General features: G+C 40.3%; 1 long non-coding RNA gene across 2 annotated transcripts in view; it reads left to right on the top strand.

Annotated features, from left to right (window-relative positions):
- The first annotated feature begins 4711 nt into the window (after positions 1-4711).
- LOC140247097 (uncharacterized) overlaps positions 4712-18923 on the top strand; it is a 28333-nt gene continuing 14121 nt past the window's right edge. For both annotated transcript variants that reach the window (XR_011902596.1, XR_011902595.1), the window contains exon 1: positions 4712-4792. This is a non-coding gene — a long non-coding RNA (uncharacterized lncRNA). The remainder of the gene's footprint in view (positions 4793-18923) is intronic.

Below are 18923 nucleotides of genomic sequence, written 5' to 3'. Positions count from 1 at the left end.
TTAAGTTGTTATGTAAAAGCAAATGATGACTTGTTATATGAGGCACACTATGGGAAACGTTCAGCCATACTGTGAGGCTCCTCCTCCTTCCATTCCCAATGCACATTTTGGCCATTATACTAAATTTACTTAGCATATAACCAGTTCACTGGAATTAGATAACATTTACTGTGGTATTTGGGAAGGCTGCCTGTTTGTGGAGGTAAGTATATTATCCTAAGTTTTTCTGTATGTGGTAATTTGGAGGTTGTGAAGTTGATGTTCCTCTTGGTGTCTATAAAGTTGTCATCAGAAAAGGTCTGATGGGCAGAGGGTGACATCTGAGTTTGTCACAGAACTCATCAAGATGGTTCCTGTTTTAAGACTGGGTGGCAATGCTGCCTTTGTATCTTAGTAATGACACACGTACAGTGGTATCTCTAAAGTTGCTTCTTCAAGGTAACTTCTGAAGAGGGTAGATATCCTTTTGTCCTGAGATCTGTCTGTAGACTGAAGATGTTAATTTGAGATGCAGATGCTTAGGCTGATGATTAAATGGCTGGTGTCTATTAAACATTTGAGTGAAAAGTTAGCTATTTTTATTTTCTTGAGGGCTAAGGAAGGCTGTAATTATATTGTCTACTAGATGCTGCCACATAGGCTGCTATCATGTTAGGGGTTTGGAAAGACGAGACAGCATGAATATAAGTTTATCTACCTGTAAGAATTATGAGTATTTGAAACATGAATACTAATTTGAAATCTATGTTCTGAAGATAGGTGTTTTAAATATATATATATTTTAAAATAGTAATATATTGCATCTACTTTTGCTGTTTGCTTTGGTGAAGGGGTTGGAAGTTCGTCAAAAGGAGGTTTAACTACAGAAGTACTTGGAATGTATGTTTTGTTAACATTTGCAAGGGCTTTATTTTGCATTGACCAAAGTATGAGTTCCTGTTGATAATACATCATCATTTTTCCATCTGCTTCTTACATGTTAATAAAGATACTTCTTTTACTGACATATCACTTGGATTATTATATGCTTTAACCCAAATATAAGATCTAATTTACTTGGAAAATTACAGATCTTGGAGATACTTCAAATATGAAACCTTTTCAATTATTTAGCTGTCAGGCTGTCCATTTGCCTATGAGAAAGTCATCAATAGACACCACAAAACTGCATTAAAATAATCAAAATCTCTTCTTTAGACATCCTCAGTCACATAAACAAGCGGATTATGTATCTTGAAAAATGTCATTAGTGTTTATTCTTAATATGATTCTTAGATACTGAAAACACTGAGTATGTTGTCTGTTGTGCATAAACATTTTTACAATTAGTATTACAAACCAAGGACAAACAATGATCTTAACAAGGACCACTCAATGATTTCCACATCATTCCATGAAAACTTATCTGAATTAACCTAGCATGCTAAAACAGTGCATTTTTCGTGTTACAAGAGATTCACCGTGTATTTGAAAGATCAGTTGATATGGATTTGACAACCTGGGCTGGCACACCGGTGAGCCAGCAGCAGCCTGGAGCCTCTCTGGAGGCACTTAAGGTTTATCTCTTGAACATCTGCACTGAAGTTTCTGTCCTTGTTCATATGGAAGAGTAACACAGATCTTAGCGTTAGTCACTTTCAGTCTATAGGCCTGTCTCTGCCCGGGAGTTCTGTGCTCGTAAGGAGTCAGAAACATGAGACCAGGCGCAAGCAGGTCCACTGAAGTGTGGTGATCACAGACCTCCTTTTTGTACCAGCTAGCACAAGGTAACTGACTAATTTTAGAAGGTAGGGAATCACATTATTTTACTAAAGGCTAAGATTTTATTGGTTTTGTTGGCTTAGCTGATAACCTCTTGAATGTTTTGTTTGAGTCTTTATTAATCCATCTATACTATATTGCTTGTCACAGGATCACTCTGAAAGATAACCTTCCCCAGCCCTGAACTTTAAGGTGCCAAGTAACTTCTGTCTCACTCCAGCATCACCAACTCATCATCGGAAACAATCATCCCACAAAACACATGTGTCACTAGGGGAACCAAACTGTGTCAGAACAATAAATGCAAAACTCATGCACACATTTCTACAACCACCGCAGTAAAGGCTCCCTTCTTTGAACAGTGGAATCTCTTGTCTTTCATCTCTCCCCATGCTGTCCTGTTCTCATTCCTTTGGCTATACTCCCCAGCTAATATGCTTGTTCCTAATACTCTTTGTTGTGATATTACCAAATAGACTGACTTAACTAGGAGAAATTCAGAGATTTTTGCCAAAGAGCAGTTGCATTAAGTCTGTGACTTCTGTTTGGATCTGTAGAAATATGTCTGCTTTTCCTGAGGGCAGCACTTACCCTAATGAAAGATCTCTTCTCACCCCACAACATTTCCTTCCCAGCAGAGATAGCATCTTCCTTACTTTACTTGATTTGGATTAAGAAAAATAAGAAATGTAGTTACAGATACCCAGTTTTCATGACAGCCCCACAACAGCCGTATCAGTACCACTGAGGGGATGGGAACTGCAGTGCAGGATAACAATTGGTAGCTGAGAGGAAGTGTGAGAACTTCTTAAGGCAACTGCTTCCTTTCATCCAGTTATACCTCTCAGTAGCAGTAGTACCTGGGCAGATCCATTGGCACCTCACTCCTTTAAATACATGTGCTTTAATTTTATTATCAGGGCATGTCTGCAAAAGTCAGTGCTCAAATTGCTTTGTACTGTCATATATTCAAGAACATTTCCACAAAATAGAAAAAATAGAAAAGAAAAAGAAAACAAGGAAAGTTGTGATAATTCTTTTTTCTTTCACTTTAGAAGTTATTATTATTATATTATTATTATATTATTTATAAGTTGTGGTTTTTGGAAGCAATTGTCCACTTTTTACTGATTTTAACAGAAAGTCTGTCAATCTAGAGATGAAATGAAATCCTCCATTTTTATTTTTTTTTTTCCTTGCCCTTGTTTAATGTGCTGGGTGAACCTAACAGGGATTTTTTTGTTTATTTGGTGGTTTTGTTCTCAAATAACTCAAAATCAGCAACTTCCCCAATTCTATAAACTCAAGGGATACAAATATGGGAGTAATTGAAGAAATGCAGTTCCATAGTTTCATAAGATGAGCAAATGGTTTGGTCTTCCCTGTTGATATATTCTAATCTCCTTCATGCAGCTATTTTTTTTTGTTTGTTTGTTTTTGACAATATGAACATGAGTTCACATTCTTTTCAAACATACTCCACACCATTATGGCTGACATCCTTTTGTTGATGACTTTCTGTGCAACCACTGTGGACAAGAATGGAAAGGACTATCTGGAGATTATTCCCATTCCCATCATATGCTTGGGAGAATTAACGTAGAGGCAGACTGTGACTTCCTTTGCACAAAGTGCGTAAAAACTCAGAATCGAACCTTCTTACCCCTATTATTTGCCTACAGCTTTACATCAAGAAAGTTGAGAAAAGTTGTTGATGGCTGAAGAATGTGTGAAGTAGTGTTTATACAGAACAGAATAAGCTTTGAAGAAGGATGGAAAATGTTTTCGCTCATAGCATTTAAAATTCTGGTTTGTAACATTTGTATTTGATTAACTTCACCCTCAATTATAGCTCTGGCGAAGCTTGCAATCCATAATTCTGAGACTACAAAGAAGAATTTCAACAAAAATATGGAATGTCAGAGTTGACATTCTGGAATGATGCAAAGGAAAGGATAAACAAAATGAGCCCCCACGTTCTGTGAAGGAATGTTCTGTATTGTTATCAAGGGGAATGTCATGAAATGACATGAAAGAGTAAGCAGTCTGAATTTCTGAATACTGTGGTATTTTGTTTTTAATGTTGGATAATCTGCATGCATGACTAAAAGAGTGAAGAGGGTGTCTCTTGAAGGAAAATTAAATACCATGTTTTAAGAAGAGAGATAATCAGTAAAACATCTATATGTGATGCAATCTAACCTAAAGGTTGTTGGTGCTCTGTTAGGCTGAACACAGGCTCCCAGGTCTCTTTATGCACAGTGAACTCCACAATCAACACATTCTTGCAAAATGTGATTAAATATTACCTGGACGCTGTTCTGCATTGCCCCCAGAAGAGTTCTTTGCATCAACCAAATGTTGTTGTTGCCAGGTAGTTCAAAGAATATATCTGCTTTACTGCCCTCAGAGAATGGTGATTCTGCTAAAGCTTTTGGAGAGGATTAAGGCCACTACTGAAAGAGATCCAGACGTTGCTTTTATTAAAATTGCCCATATCTCAGCTTGCCTCTACATTATATTAAGACTTTATATTAGACGACCAAAATAAATAAATAAATAAATAAATAACAACAGGATGGATTCTCAAAAACATTTTAAAAAAATTAGGCACTCAAATCCCACTTCCAAAACTGAGTTGAAAGAGGGATTTATACAATGAATTGTTAATATCCGGCAGTGAGATATGTCTGAATTCAGAGCAGAGAAATACATACTTTTTAGGATGTTTTGTTTCATCCTAGAGGTGATGTGCAAAACATATCATGTTTGTCTTCCTGACCATGGAAAGTGTATGGGAAACTGTTGATCACAGCCTGAACCTCTGATTAACCATCTGAGGCAAGTGATGAGTCAGCTGCGGGAGCACAGGTGAAGGTAATTCAGCTATGCTCCTGGAAGGATCTCCTAGATCTCACTTAAGGGCTGACCAGCACTAAGGGATTTCTTTCTGGAGATTACTCCTCTGTGGAGTTTTGCAATGAGCCTTGACATTGGTGAACATCTATCCTTACTGCAAGCCTCAGCGCTGGTGAGCATTTGTTGTTTATCTTCTTTTCTATATAACCTCTAGTTATCCATCAACTTTACAATTGTACAATACAATTAGAGTGTGATGGGGAATTTTAGCTGACTGCCCCAGGTGTCTTCTTCAGGAACCTAATCCAGTATGATGTTTCACGGAGGGCTTTGCTTAGGTCTTAGTTTGGCCTATGACAATTGGTTGTCTTTTGGTACCTCTTAAAGCCTAGATTTGTCTAGAAGGAAACATCATGCGAAACACATAGACAATCTGTGAATAATATGGCCTGTAGCTGTAGACCTAATTCTTGCTGGATGTGTAGAGGACTGGGGTTCTCAGTCACTTCCTGAATGCTTATTTCCAGTGCTGTTGGAAAGGACACTGCTTTGCAAAGTAAAACAGCACTTCAGTTTTGTGAAATAGAAGTCTTCGTTATGCTGACAGCTGAGATTTTGTTACATGTTTCTGGGCCATCTTTTCACATCTGCTGCTGAACCCTTAAGGAAAAAAAAAGAGGACAAGAAGGGAAGAATTCAATTCCGCCTGCAGGAGTCACATCTCAGTTTTGTTTTCCATCGGATGGAAAAGGTCAAAGGACCACAAGTGTGTGCTTTTTCTTTTTTCTTTTTTGCCAATGGAGATAAGAGGCCTGTAAGAATTTCTGAAGATAGAAAATGTAATACAAATCATAAATGTAAATTAAAAAGAAAGATCCTGATTTTCTTTATCTTGCAGATGAAACCACAAATTTACAATCCTTTACACACTGTTGAAAGTGGGTTTAAGACAACCTGTTGTCTGCCTATGATTTGAACAGCTGTTTGTAGGAAAGTTTTCCACATAGGTCACCGCAGGAAAAAAAGTAAGGTGTTGACAGCCTGACAGATGAGTTTGGCTGGCATCGCACCCATCTGCTTGCACGGCTAACACTTTCATGTACAGTAAACATTGCGCCTGTTCAGACCGCCTGTAATATAGTAGCACATCTTCTAAAGTCATAAACTAAAACCAAAAGGTTACCTGAGATCTGGAAGAGCCCACCGTTATTCCCTTAAGTCTCTACTGAGAGGAAGTAATAGTGAAAGTTCAAATGTGATTTATAAAATGCTCTTCATGCGAAGCATCACGGCTGTTAATGCATGGAAGGAATCATGCTGCTCTACGCACAGCACTAAGATAAGCAGATGTCCCATTGTTATGCAGAATTACCCTGTAATATGTAAGACACGTTGTGCTAAATTGTCACCCAGATGTGGTCACACAGTCTAATTATTGTTTCATTTAGTTGCTGTTAACTGGTATCTAAAATGCCAATAAATCTCATCCTTTTGCTTTATGCATGAAAATTAGCATTGCTGAAATATAAATAAAATCTTCAAGGTGTGCTTCGTATGAAGGGAAAGAAGGATGTTTTTTACCCCTAGTTCTTATCTCCCAAGTGATACAGATCTATCTGCTTCTGCTAAACCTTTCCTTGATAGTTCCTTTGAAAAGAGAAATGGGTTACAGCCCTAGTCCAGGTGACGCTTCATCTGCTGACCAATCTCAGTCCATTAGTGTATGGAACTGAAAATATGTGTTTTAAGCCAATGCTGCTAGGCTGCTCAGTGGCCACATGCAAATCACTTAACTTCCAGCCAGCGCCCATGCACACTGTGGCAGGTGTTGCCAGATTGCTTATTTAACTTTAGGCTGGAAGGGAATTTGGAGCAGCTTTTCTCTGATCTTTCCTGCCAATGACTTAAGGAATAAACATAACTGAGATCATTAATTTCTCCATTCTCTTGTTGCCATATTTGTAAACTGGCTGCTATATTTAGCACTAGCTTACCATTGCAGACTACTGTCAGGTGGATATGCTGCTGTGAATTGCTTTCTAACTGTGGGCTGAACAACTTAAGCGTGACTGGAATCATTCTGGCAGCTAAGAAAGCAGTACAAGAGCTTCTTCCTCTACTGTCCCTTTTCCCGATAGGAGTCTTTGTTATCCTAAATCTTTTAAAGTGACATATTCTTTGTCTATATTTATACTTGAAATGTATGCAGTGCACCTTTGGGAATTGTGTTTTGTTTGATATCTGTATTTTGAATAAGAAATTGACAGGAATGATAGGAACTTCTGTAATAGAAGTTTTGTCATGTTTTAATTATGCAGCTCTGGCAAGCCTGATTTTATTTTTCTTCTTCCTTGCTTAACTTATTGCTTCTAGGGTTGTTATTTTTTTTTTTTTTTTTCTGGGAGTCCCTTCGAAACACTTGCTCTGAGGATCCTGCAGTATTTTTCTACTTCTTTAGACTATTAGAAGGTCCATACTATGCTGTCAATCTCTCCATTACCTGCCTGGCTACATTAGCTACTTAGCTAGTTAACTAGGGGTGTTGTGGTAGGGGATGAAGTAAGGAGAGCATGTTTCCCTACAGGAGTTTACGTACAATCATTGAAGTTTTTTGGGCACTGCTGCAGGAAAAGGAGCAGAGAAAATGTTTGCATTTGGAAAAAATGCTTTGTTTCAGTGCCCTACTTAATGACACACAAAGTTTACAAATAGAGCAGAAGTCCAACTTTTCTTCACAAACAGATAGGAAATACTGTCATGAAAATGACATAGAAAGTGTGTCATGAAGTACAGACCTTTAATTGCAAATCCTTCTTTCTGCAGCATGCTATGGGTCAATGAATGGGCCAGACACGATATTTTTCTTTGCTTTAGCTCATGGTGATTAGCAACTAGAATTGTTTAAATATGACTAAGTCATTCTTGAGTCATCTGTGCCCCACCAGATTCATTTCTGGTCTGACAAGCTGCTCGAATGAATCTGATGCTGTTTGTTGTGTATAGACAAAGCCCAAGGTTCAACCCAAGTTTGCCAAGTCTTGCTTGCAGTGAAACTAAATGTAAGCTTGAGTCAACAAGGAATGTGATGGGCTTCAAGCAAATGAGGCATGTTGCTATACTTGCCTTATTAATGAGTGTCCCTCTAAGTGTCACCAGTACCTACAGAAGCCTATCAAGTGTGAATTAAGAGTGGCTCATCAGGGCAGCTAGTGTTTCCTCTGTCTCCTTACTGGTCCTTCAACTGCCTCCCTCCTTGACACAAATATGTATAGCTTTTATCCCTGGTGATGTGGTTTTACATAGTCTCCAAAGCTGTCCTCCTTGGTGACTGTGGATAACAGGCTTAATCTTCCCAGTTGCAATGAAAGACCAGTTCAGCAAGGGTGCTGGTCAGGGCTTCTTGTTGGTGAATGTTTATGGAGAAGGGGGCATGGTCTAAGGTCGGGCAGGTAAAGCTGTATGGGCTGATAGATGGCAACTTTAGTAACAGAGCAGTTGCGCAGCCAAAATGCAGTGGATGTTGTCTTAATTTTTTTATTGAAACTTTTGTTTTTTTTAAATCAATTCTTCCTTTTTATCGAGGAAAGAAAATGTGATATAGGAAAGATTATTCTCTTTAAATGTCTATATAATTATGTACATTAGGCATATAGGATGTTTAGGACTAGGAGACACCTTAGAGACTGCTGTCTGGTAAGATCTGCAGTACGAGTGTAACTTATATTGTATCTACTTTTGAATTAATTTGCTAATGAAAGACTACAGTGGAAGTATTGGTGTGCTATAAAGCATGATTATAATATAAACCTGATGTAGAGCTAAAGATATGGGCGAAGTTCCATGAATACATGTCCTGTAATAGAGGTCAGCTATTTTATGCATACTGAGTAATACTAACCGATCCTAAAACATGAGGAAACATCCAATTTAGACAATTTATCCCCTAAGATGTCGTCACTTGTCAAGTCAGATCCTTTTGATAAAGTTACAAGAACAGATCTATTTTTACTGAGCTCCGTTCAAATATCATTCACTGGGTCTGCTAGTACTTTGGTCCAAAGCCTGAATGAACAGGTGTAAGAACATTAGCTCACTAAATATGAACTCATATATTTTATATATTATACATGCTCGCACTTTTATTTATAAAATGAATTCACTGTCCTTGGCATTTACTTCCATAGTTCCTATTTTGTCTGTTGAAATCTGAAATAAAAGTAGTTTTTGCCTGCCAAAACTACATAGAGATTAAAGAAAGTTCTTATGTTCTCTGTAATGTACCTTTTCAAGAGAAAGTAGAGCAAAAGCTGAATTAATTTTTGTGTTTTTAAGGACATTGTGGGATTTTATGTGCTTGTTTACTTTTCGACAAAGTTTATGGAGAGAAATGCTTAAAACTTTATTGCTGTGCGGTCTATAAAGATCATTGCACTTCATTTATAGTCTTTGTTTAATGACAGTCTGTGAATGCTTTGAGTCTGTATGCTTATCTTGTTTTTTCCCCGCATGGTTTGGGGTTCCTAGGGCCAATTAACAGAGGGCTCCTGGTAAGATACAAATAAATTACATGCAGACAAAACCAAAAAGGAAATGTCATATTGGAAATGCCAGACTTTGTAACTTTCAGGCGTACTAAATTCAAATACCTGTCTTTAAATGCCTCTGTTTAAACTTTTTTTTAAAGGATCTGTTTGCCTAGTGGTAGTATAACTTTGGAAGAAGTAATAACCCTGTTGTTATCTAGTTTTCTTGAGGCAGTGCAACCTTCGTGGTCTAAAACTTGGTACACGTGCTCTGCTGTGTGTTTGGAGGTGGCTCTTAGGTACTGAATAGGTAAAAGGGGAAACTTTAGCAAACATTATTAGCAAACTCTGTGTTCTTCAAGCTGATCATCCCCTTTATTTAACCAGGGCCAATATTTCTTTTCCTGAAGCAAATTTAAAATTAATGGAGGTAAATGGATATTTACTCGAGCCAATAGTCCAAATGAAAGCACTATACCTGTATGTAATTAAGATTCCAGGGGAGGTGGATAAGGCTGTGTGTTAAGGCTTCACAGTACTTTTTTTCCCCCTGATATTCCTGTAACATGATGAGACTTCAGTACCTTCTCTTTATTTCCTGTAATAATTTAGGACTGGAGTTGATATTTCAAAGTACCCCGTGTTTAGTATTGCAGATACTCAAATAAAGCATCCACGCAAATCAACTGGAAGATGCCACTTCAGCTCTGCTACAAATTAGAACCAATAACCTGAACCACAGCTTTGGGATATATGAAACAAATAGGACAGAACAACTTTTCATCATAGTGAGTAAACTTAAAGCCAAAACTGCTTCAAAAAAAGCAGTAGCAAATAAGAATTAGCTGTTATCATGCACGGATGACCCTGCAGTATGCGCTGGATGGAATTTGATCATTTATCTAGAAGGTACTTCCTCTGCAATTATTTTCCAGTCACTGAACTTTTGGGCGTGGATTTACCCTATCAGTGTGTTTTTTTATAGCAGATGCCACAGTGCATTTGTAAATGATGAACACCTGTATCCTTAGCAGGGCTGGGTGCTGCTTCACAGTCCTTCCCATCCTGATCTGTGATCCTTGCTGGTTTGTGTGAGTTAAGAAAGTTGTCTTCCCTGAAAAGGACTGTTAATAAAGATCACATTTTAGATAAACAAGTAAACAAACAAATCTGTATTCAGTGGAGGACAATTATATTTCTTTCTTTAACTGTGATTTTACCTATTTGAGGTGGTGGAAAACAATAGGAAACCTTGAACCAAATCTCATTAATGTGTAATAAACGGACCAGCTTTTATCTCAGAGATACAGACTGCTCTACTCTGTAACAGAGAACAGCTGCAGAACAGGGGAAGAGAAAAATGGCATGACTGCAGGAGCAGCAGTGAATCTGCCATAACCTCATTGCTCTGAGGCAGCACTGCTGTGCTTCCAGCCAGGGCAGACACTGAGAGCTGTATGATAAGGGAAGGTGTGGCCCTTCCTCTGCCAGATAAATGGCCATGTCTATGTCATGTTCTTAAAACTTACCTGCCGCACCTCCAGGTACATGTGAAATGAGTCACCTCACTGCAGGCTGCATGTCCTGTTGCACTGCTGATGCCCTGTTCACAGCCTGGTGTGTCCTGTGGTCAGAGGTTGTGCATCTTCCCTAGTGCATGCATGATGGGAGGGCCTGCTTCGGGCTGTGGGGATGAACACTGCAAAACTAGCCTACAAAGAAAAGACCTCCCTTTGGAAGATGCTGCAATGGTGCTGCGGGCTGGCTGGAGCACAGGGCCTGCTGTGTTCAGCTCATGAGCTCACCCCTGCACTGCAAAGCTCTGACTCACTGCTAGGATTTCATCCATTAGTGTAATTAAAAAATAAAAAGAAATGAAGTGAAACTAATGAGCCTTTTTTAATAATCTCAGCACATGTCTCTAGAACAGAAACAGAGGAATCATTTCATTTTATAATAATTAGACTTTAATTCATTGAAGTTTCAAAAGTAACTAGGTTTTGGAAGCATGAGAAGCTGGGTCTGATCAAATTCCAAGGTGGAGGTCACAGCCTGTTATCAAACACACAAAGTCTCAACATTTTTTTTTCTCATGTTAGGAGTGCAAACAGATGTTCCGAGGGAGTAACAAGTATGAGATGTTTTGTAAGCAGGAGCCTGAAAAGGGATTACCTGTGTTTGTGCCTTCTGAGGAAGGAGGGCAGGCCAGGAGCTGGGGTTATCCTGAAATGGGGACTGAGAGAAGAAAAACCAATGCATATATGTTACTTCCCTTGATTCTTCCTCTGCTACTACTCTTTTCTCAGTCCTGTGCTTGGATATGTAAGTGGCTTGATTTTTCACTAAACTAATCCTCAAATCTGACTTTGTTGTAATGCGGCAGTTACAAACATATAAAAACCTGTATGGCATTTGGGATTTGTGCTGGTGTGTAGGTGCTGGGCTCTCCTGATTTTGTTATGTTGGGAAATAATGTATAGGGAACTAGGAAAGGTACACTTAGCATGGCTTAGTGTGAAGCCTCACCAGAAGACATGTTCAGCCTAGAAACCGAGTATCACCCAGAGTCAGGCATTAGTTAGGAATGAATGCCTGCTCAGTGTCCCTGGAATGGGATTTCTGAGAGTGGGGGTCGGTGAAAAGCAGCTGCTCTGTTTGTTGTTTTTTTTTTCCCCTCTCCTGCTCCTGGCTGCATAGTGCCACTTCTTCCCTCATTGGGCTCTGGTGCTTAGCTGGCTCTATGCTGATTCAACTCACTTCAAAGTAGATTTGTTTTCTGCCATTGTTGTATGATGAATTGGTTCGCTGAGGGGCAGAACAAGATAGAAAGCAGAGCACATGCCCAAGAGTGGTGTGAAAAAGAGCTGGGACTCCATTTTGATTGCCATAAGATGTTAGATACCCTCAGATTGCCTTGCTTTGGGAACTGCCTTTGAAGTATGGTTCTGTGAGAGCCACCCAAGTTAGTGCAAATCATTTTAATTTCATTTATATGGGTGAAGAATGGGATGTGAGTTGAACAGGGTTATTTTGCCTGAACTGTGTGCAAAGCACATACAGCTGAGCAGGAAGGTGGGAATGGGAAACTCAGCCAGAGTTTGGAGAGGTGAGGGCAGGAGCCTTTTAACCAGCACATGGGTTTTGATCAGAGCCCAAACTTTTGTAGACAAAGGTGATGTAATGTTCCCAGGAACTGGAAATTACCTCACCTTAAATGCTCCTCTGAGTTTGACTCACAGAGAAAATGACTTTAGGTGAAAGACAGTTTGAAAACTTCGGGAGAAAGGTTTATATTTTTTAAGAGCCATAAATGTAAAACCTACTTCTGATACTCCACAAAATCAGTTGAGTTCCATAATGTCATAGTAGTGATGAAGAAGATTGCCTCTGGATGATTGTTCTGTAGAGGTAAGTGCAAGCAATAGAGACTGAAGATCACAGACTGCGTTCCTAAAAGGCCCTTTTAATAAGAGCTTGAAAGGCGTTGCTTTGTGATAGTTTTGAGGTTCTTCTATTATAAAAGGTGAGGGATCCCAATGTCAGCTGAGCCTGGGGATAGAGAGCTGCCCAGCAGGCTGGCTGCTAAGAGATTGCTCTTTGCAAAGTGCATGGTGGCAGCTTGCCCTGGCAGGCAGGTTGTGTCCTGTGAGGGTGCTGCTCCCTTAGTCTACAGTATGACAGCTGTCGGTGACTAATAACTGGCCATGAAGTGGCAAAGAAGCCTGCCGTTCATCTGAACTTTCAGGCAAGATGGAGGATGAGAAGTGATTTCTGCCCACTTAAAATAGCAAGTAAATATGGTAAACAGTGAAGTAGCTGAACCTTATCAATAATCCTCTCTAGCACTGATATATTCCTTCATCCTTTTCTGCCGAAGTGGAAAGCGGGGCTGGTGAATGCAATCAGTGCTAAGGCTATAACCTCTGCTATGGAACATTTTAGAGAAAAGCAATGGAGCTGGCTGCAGCTCTGACAAATTCACTTCCACCCTCTGGAAAGAATCACTAACCTCCCCTCTGTGTCTTTGGGACAGGAAGAAGTACCCAGAACAAAGGGATTACAAACAGGTGGAACCGCTGTTATGTTAGGAATTGGAAATCCAGTTTTTAAAGGGATTTAGAAAGAGGAATCAAACTTTTTTCAAGTTCATTGCACATGCAAGGTTCCAGTGTTATGTACAGCTGATGCACATAAGCCTTTCCCAAATACTATGGACATTAACAGCAGCTCTCCAATAGCTGTAAGATGATACAAGTTTAGCAAGAATGTCAAGCATTTGTGGGAGCAGATAGTTTGAAAACATAACAGCTTTGCCTGGCCAGGTGGCTAAGTTTGCTTGATTGTGTTGACAGGAGGATAAAGCAGTTCATACAATGCGCTGCATAGTTTCTTCCAGTTACCGGATGAGACTGGTTGGTGCTGGCTGAACAGACTGGGCTGTTGTTGCAGCTTTCCTCTTGCCACTTTTTTATCTAAATGCATTCAATTTTTCCTTTCATTACAAACTTCCAGGAATGGCTCTGTTAAAGAGCACCTTTCTACCTCTTGCTGTGCTCTGAAATACTGTGATCATGCAACAACTAAGGATCCATTATGGTGCAAGCTCTAGCATTCATCACTAAAACTGTAACAGAGGAATGGCAGGAACCTAGCAGCAGGAACAGGACATGTTGGTGAGACATAGAAGAGCTGTCAGGCAGGGCATGGATGTTCAAGGGAGCTCTAAGGGATAGAGAAGTGGGGGTGTTTGTCACAGGAGCCATTTCAGTGAAGTTGCTTACAATGGAAACAGAGCCTTTGCGCTTTGGAAGACTCAGGGAGAAAAAAGATGTCAGGGCATGGGAAAGCAGGCAAGGCAGATGTGGTGGCTTTCTTGTCTGCACTCACAGCCCAGCTGTTGTGCATGCAAAAGTCTACACAGTTTGTTCCCCTATTGAAGATGTCTAGGAAAACAGGAGAGGTGCTGTGCCGCTGTCTGAAATGCTCTCTGATGTGATCACATTATAAACTTTAATTGCTTTTGAAAGGCAAAACCTTTCTTGCCTTCATGCCTTCTAACCTGATTCTCATTCATCCTCTGTCTGCTCGTAAGAGAGAAAGCATGCAGGACACTGCTGCTGAGCTTGTGGACTGATAGAGAGATGGAGTGGGGAGATGAGCTGGATCAGTGATGACCAGCGTGCCAAAATGTGGAGCAAACTACCTGTGGAAGCTAAAGGTAGAAGTATTAATTCACCTGCCACAAATGAACTGGAGAAGACAGACGTGAACAGCAGAAAAAAAATGAGTCCAAGGGGCAGTGGCTGCCAAAGTGAGTCCTGAGGCCCAAATAAGTCAGGTTTCTCTGGACTGTATCTTCTACACTGTAGTGCCTGAGTGCAGTTGACAACAAGAGATATATATTACAACTTCTTTTTGACTTCTGGTAATCTCAGTATTTTCTCTGTATCAACAGGATTTGTGTACTGTGTCTAGCAGTGTGCTCGATAAGCCAGTATTGTCCTTCATCTGCTCTAGACTGTTACTAATGAAGGTGGTGATCTTTTGATGATGTGTCAGCCCTCCCTGAGGGAGGCTGACTATTTTTGGTTTTGTTTTGGTTGTTTAATTGGTTTTAAAATCAGTCTAGTTAAAGAACTGCAGAGAGTGCCTGCAGATCAGTCCTTACAGAGTCTGGGTGTTCAGAGTACTGTGGGCAGCTCCTGAGCCCCAGTGATGTTGGACTGTGAGGAAGGAATCAAGCTTGTTCTCCTCTCCTGGGGGGAAGACAAAGACCATAATGTGTGTGTGTGAGGGGAGGCAGCTGCGAGGTGGAAGGGGTCAAGGCAACAGTTTTAAGTGGTGTCTGCTGACTTGGAATTGTTGGAAACATCTTGTTCATGTGCACATGTGGTCTGTGCTTGCAAATGCAGTGACTAGCTGTGCATATCAACTCAGTGTAATCTTTTGTGGAGTTAATAGCAGTAAATGATCAACTTAGATTTTCCAGCTTGTCTGGAGGTTAAATTTCTTTAAATCCCTTTGGTGGAGGGAAGGCAAGTGCACAGCTTGGGCTGCGTGCGTTGACCTGTAACAGGATCTTGCTGGAATATGCTAGCAGTGGTGGCCTTCAGGAAGGAAGGCAGATATTTATTGATATGAGGGGAGTGCAAGGTGGAGCAAAAGGAAGCTTAAAAATTAACAGAAATAAGACCTTTCAGCTGTGACTGTCGGTAAAAAAAATGAGAAGCAGACATGTCATAAACCAGATTAAAAAGCATGTGGAGAGTAGCGAGACTGGAGCATCCTGAAGTCTGAACAAATAAGTCTACATACATTTGCATATATTGCAGTACATTTGTACTAATAAGAAAAGTGAGGTGGGTGGGTGTAGCACAACAGTTGTTTGGCCCAGTGGGTGCATGGAGAGAGCTCTCACATGGGAATGGGGCATCTCTGGGAGCAGTGTGCCTGGACAGGTGAGGCAGCAGTTGGATGCAGAGAAAAAGCCACGTCCTGGCAGGATTGTTGGACAGGATTCCAATGGGGTTATGCTGCAGCTTAGGTGGGAGTGTAGTTGTGACTAACACAAATAGTCCAGCCCCCGACAAAACAAGAGACATAAAATGAGTGTAGGTTGGCATGTGGTGACTGTAAGAATAGTTTGCTGGGATGTCTGTCCCAAAGTGTAGAATCTAGGTCTTGAGAAAGTGCATAGCTGTGTTAGGGCCTTGTTCTTACCTCTTCCGTTCCCTTCTCCATCATTTTCAAGGATGTTGGTCTATTGAGTTTTAAGAAGAAGAAAAAAAGAGAAGGCTGAAGGAGTGATTTGTCATAGAGAAGAACAAGACATGCTGCAGGCACTGCTTCAATAAAGCTGACCTTTCAATCTTCCAGTTCAGTTTGTTACTCCCAGAAGTCTGGAGATGCCTGAAGAGCCTGATCAGTGTGGACTGTGAATATAGGTTATTGGTGCCCTGCATGTGGGCCCCTCAGTTCTGGTGCACAACTTAGCCCTTGAATGGCTTGCATGTCAGTGTGATGAGAGGTCAGAGTACCCTGCACTTTGAAGTGCTGTCTTCCAAACCCTTTGTTCTTGGCAGTGCTGGATCATTTCTGTTAACTGAAGAACTAGGAATGCACCTTGCTACTGCTTACGTATGGTGACAGGAGTGCAAAAAACTCCCAGAATACCAGGAAATACAGCGCGGATTTTCTGCAGCAGAATAGCCAGATAATAGCTGTGGCCCAACCAGTGCTCTCATATTATCTAGTCTTGATGGGAAATCATCAAACACAGTATCCCTGTGCAGCTGAGGAAATCAGTGCATGTCTTCAGGTTCTCTTGTATTTCTTTCTTGGTGTGAGGTCCAGCTTTTGTCTTGAATGTTCAGCAAATGGGTTCTGATAAATGGAGAATAAGATCAATACTTAAAAATCTGGTGGTGTGGGCAGAATAGCTGTGCCAGCCCTAGCCCTGAAGATCGCAGCAAGCACGTCTGCTGACACCGACTCTCCTGGATCCCTGCCCAAGACCGTCACCCAGCACCGCCAGCTTCCTCCTGCTCCTTGGCCCCATGTAGGATGTCCATGTGAGCGTTACCTGGTTGCTGACTGTGTTTGACATGTGGGAGCAGCAGATGGAAGACCCCATGTGATGTTTATCTCACCGCCAGAGATGTGTATGCTTCTTGTTAACCAAGAGCTCCTGTCCTATATAGCAATCCCTGATGCAACTGGTCACCCTTTCCCTGGTGCTGTCAGTGTCTTGCATTCCCTCTTTTGCACCTTGCAGACACTATGGCTCCTCCAGCTACAGTGCTGTGTGTTTCCTGCTGTCTTCTTTTTGCATGTGGAAGAAATGTCCATTCTCCCAGCCTGCCATGCAGCTTGGCTCATCAAGGATGGACAAAGCTTGCAAAGCTGAGCTAGCAAGGCAGGGTGAGATGGCGATGGAATTAGGAATGGAAGGTGTTAATGACTCCCTTGAAGAATACTGAGCATTCATAGTAATATGGAAGTGCGTGAAAAAAAACTCTAAAGCTCAGGTGAACAGATTTAGCCTCAGTCTTCTTGCTTTCTTTTCAAATTTTCATCTGTTAAGAGAGATATGTTCCTCAAAAATGTGAAGATTAATCAGAAATGATGTCCACAAACTACTGCTGTTACACAAACAGAGAATTACTGTTGAGCAGAGTACTAGGTCACGCTTTCCTTGGCCAAAGAGGTTTTGTATTTTTCTCTGTGGTGGCAGGTGCTCTTTGCTTGCACTCTGATCTTAAAGTAAATCTGTCTTCTTTCCATCTTGCACAAAACTCTTACTAATAGAAGCTTGGAAACAGAGTGGATCTGATACACCATGAGAAGCTGTGCAAAAACCTGTTTTTCTGGATGGGGAAACTGAGGCGCAGACAGGCTCAGTGCTAAAGGTTACTGTGAATTTACAATTTTGGGTCTTCTGCCTTGCCTTTCAGCTCATACTACTGTTTTGCAATGTCAACAACACCAGTGTGATGTTTTTTGATTGTTTAGAGCAAGGTATTTGCATTTCAACCAGAAATATTTACCAAAGTAGAGTTGTTTGGACTGCTCATACCTCCTGCGCAGGTTGATGTAATATTAGTATGATGACTACTTTATAGGGAGTTTGTGTGCTGATACATAGACTTTTACAGGATGCTTTTTATTCATTTGCTGGCTACAGCTTTCTCTTCAGGATCACTTAAATAAAGAGGTTTTCTGCAGCTAAGAACATCAGAGGGAATCAGTGTTCTCAATGGAAAAGAGATTAATTATCCAAATTAATTGTATCAGAAGCTAGGAGCAATAATATTGAGGGATCTATGTAAAAGAATTTGTTACATAAATAAAAACTATTTAATATGCATACACAGGTTGGATCCCTAGTTAGAACATTTATTTCAGTCAACCTAAATGCTGGCAAAAATACTCATCTTGATGAAATATCTTGTGCAGCATGCATACTTAATTTCAAATAGTTTTAATCTGTGTTTTTAGTTCTGGAAAGGAACTTCCATATAGTGCTTTTACTACTGCTTCCAAGCAAGTCCTGTAACTGTGATAACAAGTTTGGTCATACGTATCAGGCAAATGGAACCTGAGAGTTGTTAGTTTTGAATATGAGTGTCCTATGCCTGATTTCTCTCAGGCTTCGGCCCATGCTGAAACACTTTAAAATACCATTGGTAAATCACAGTTAGTATGGTGTTATCTATGCTTTTTGGAGTATATGTTTGTTTCTTTGTCTGGCATTCTGTATCATGCATATACCCCAGTATAGGATGTGTCCAGTAAAAGACAGTATCTGAAAAAAGAAATGCTTTTTTTTGCCTGATACAATAAGAATAGCATCTGGTAGGTTTTTAAGAAGATTTCTTCTAGTTCACACAAATTAGAGATGAGAAGGAACAGTTGATTATTTCTGAGAAAATTGTGTCCAATCATAGATTTTCTAGTTACTTCAGGACAGCGTGGTTTGTGATACCATGTATTTAGCAGAAGCTACTTGTGGATTGATTTCTTCTCAAAATTTGGTTTTCTTGTTATGTTAAATCATAGAATGGTTTGGGTTGGAAGGGACCTTTAAGATCAAATAATTCCAATCCCCCTGCTGTAGGCAGGGACACTTAACCTCTAGACTAGGTTGCTCAAAGTCCCATCCAGCCTGTGTTTGAATGTTTCCAGGGAGGGGGTTGGTTGACATATGCAATATGTGGGATCTCAGAACTGTCTCACAGGGACTAGATGAGTTTTCAGTTCTCCAAGTATACAATGGTAGTG

Source organism: Excalfactoria chinensis, chromosome 1 (assembly GCF_039878825.1).
Source record: "Excalfactoria chinensis isolate bCotChi1 chromosome 1, bCotChi1.hap2, whole genome shotgun sequence".
In the NCBI taxonomy this organism is placed as follows: Eukaryota; Metazoa; Chordata; class Aves; order Galliformes; family Phasianidae; genus Excalfactoria; species Excalfactoria chinensis.
The sequence above is the reverse complement of the archived record's forward strand: the minus strand, read 5'-3'. Positions and strand labels throughout refer to the sequence as shown.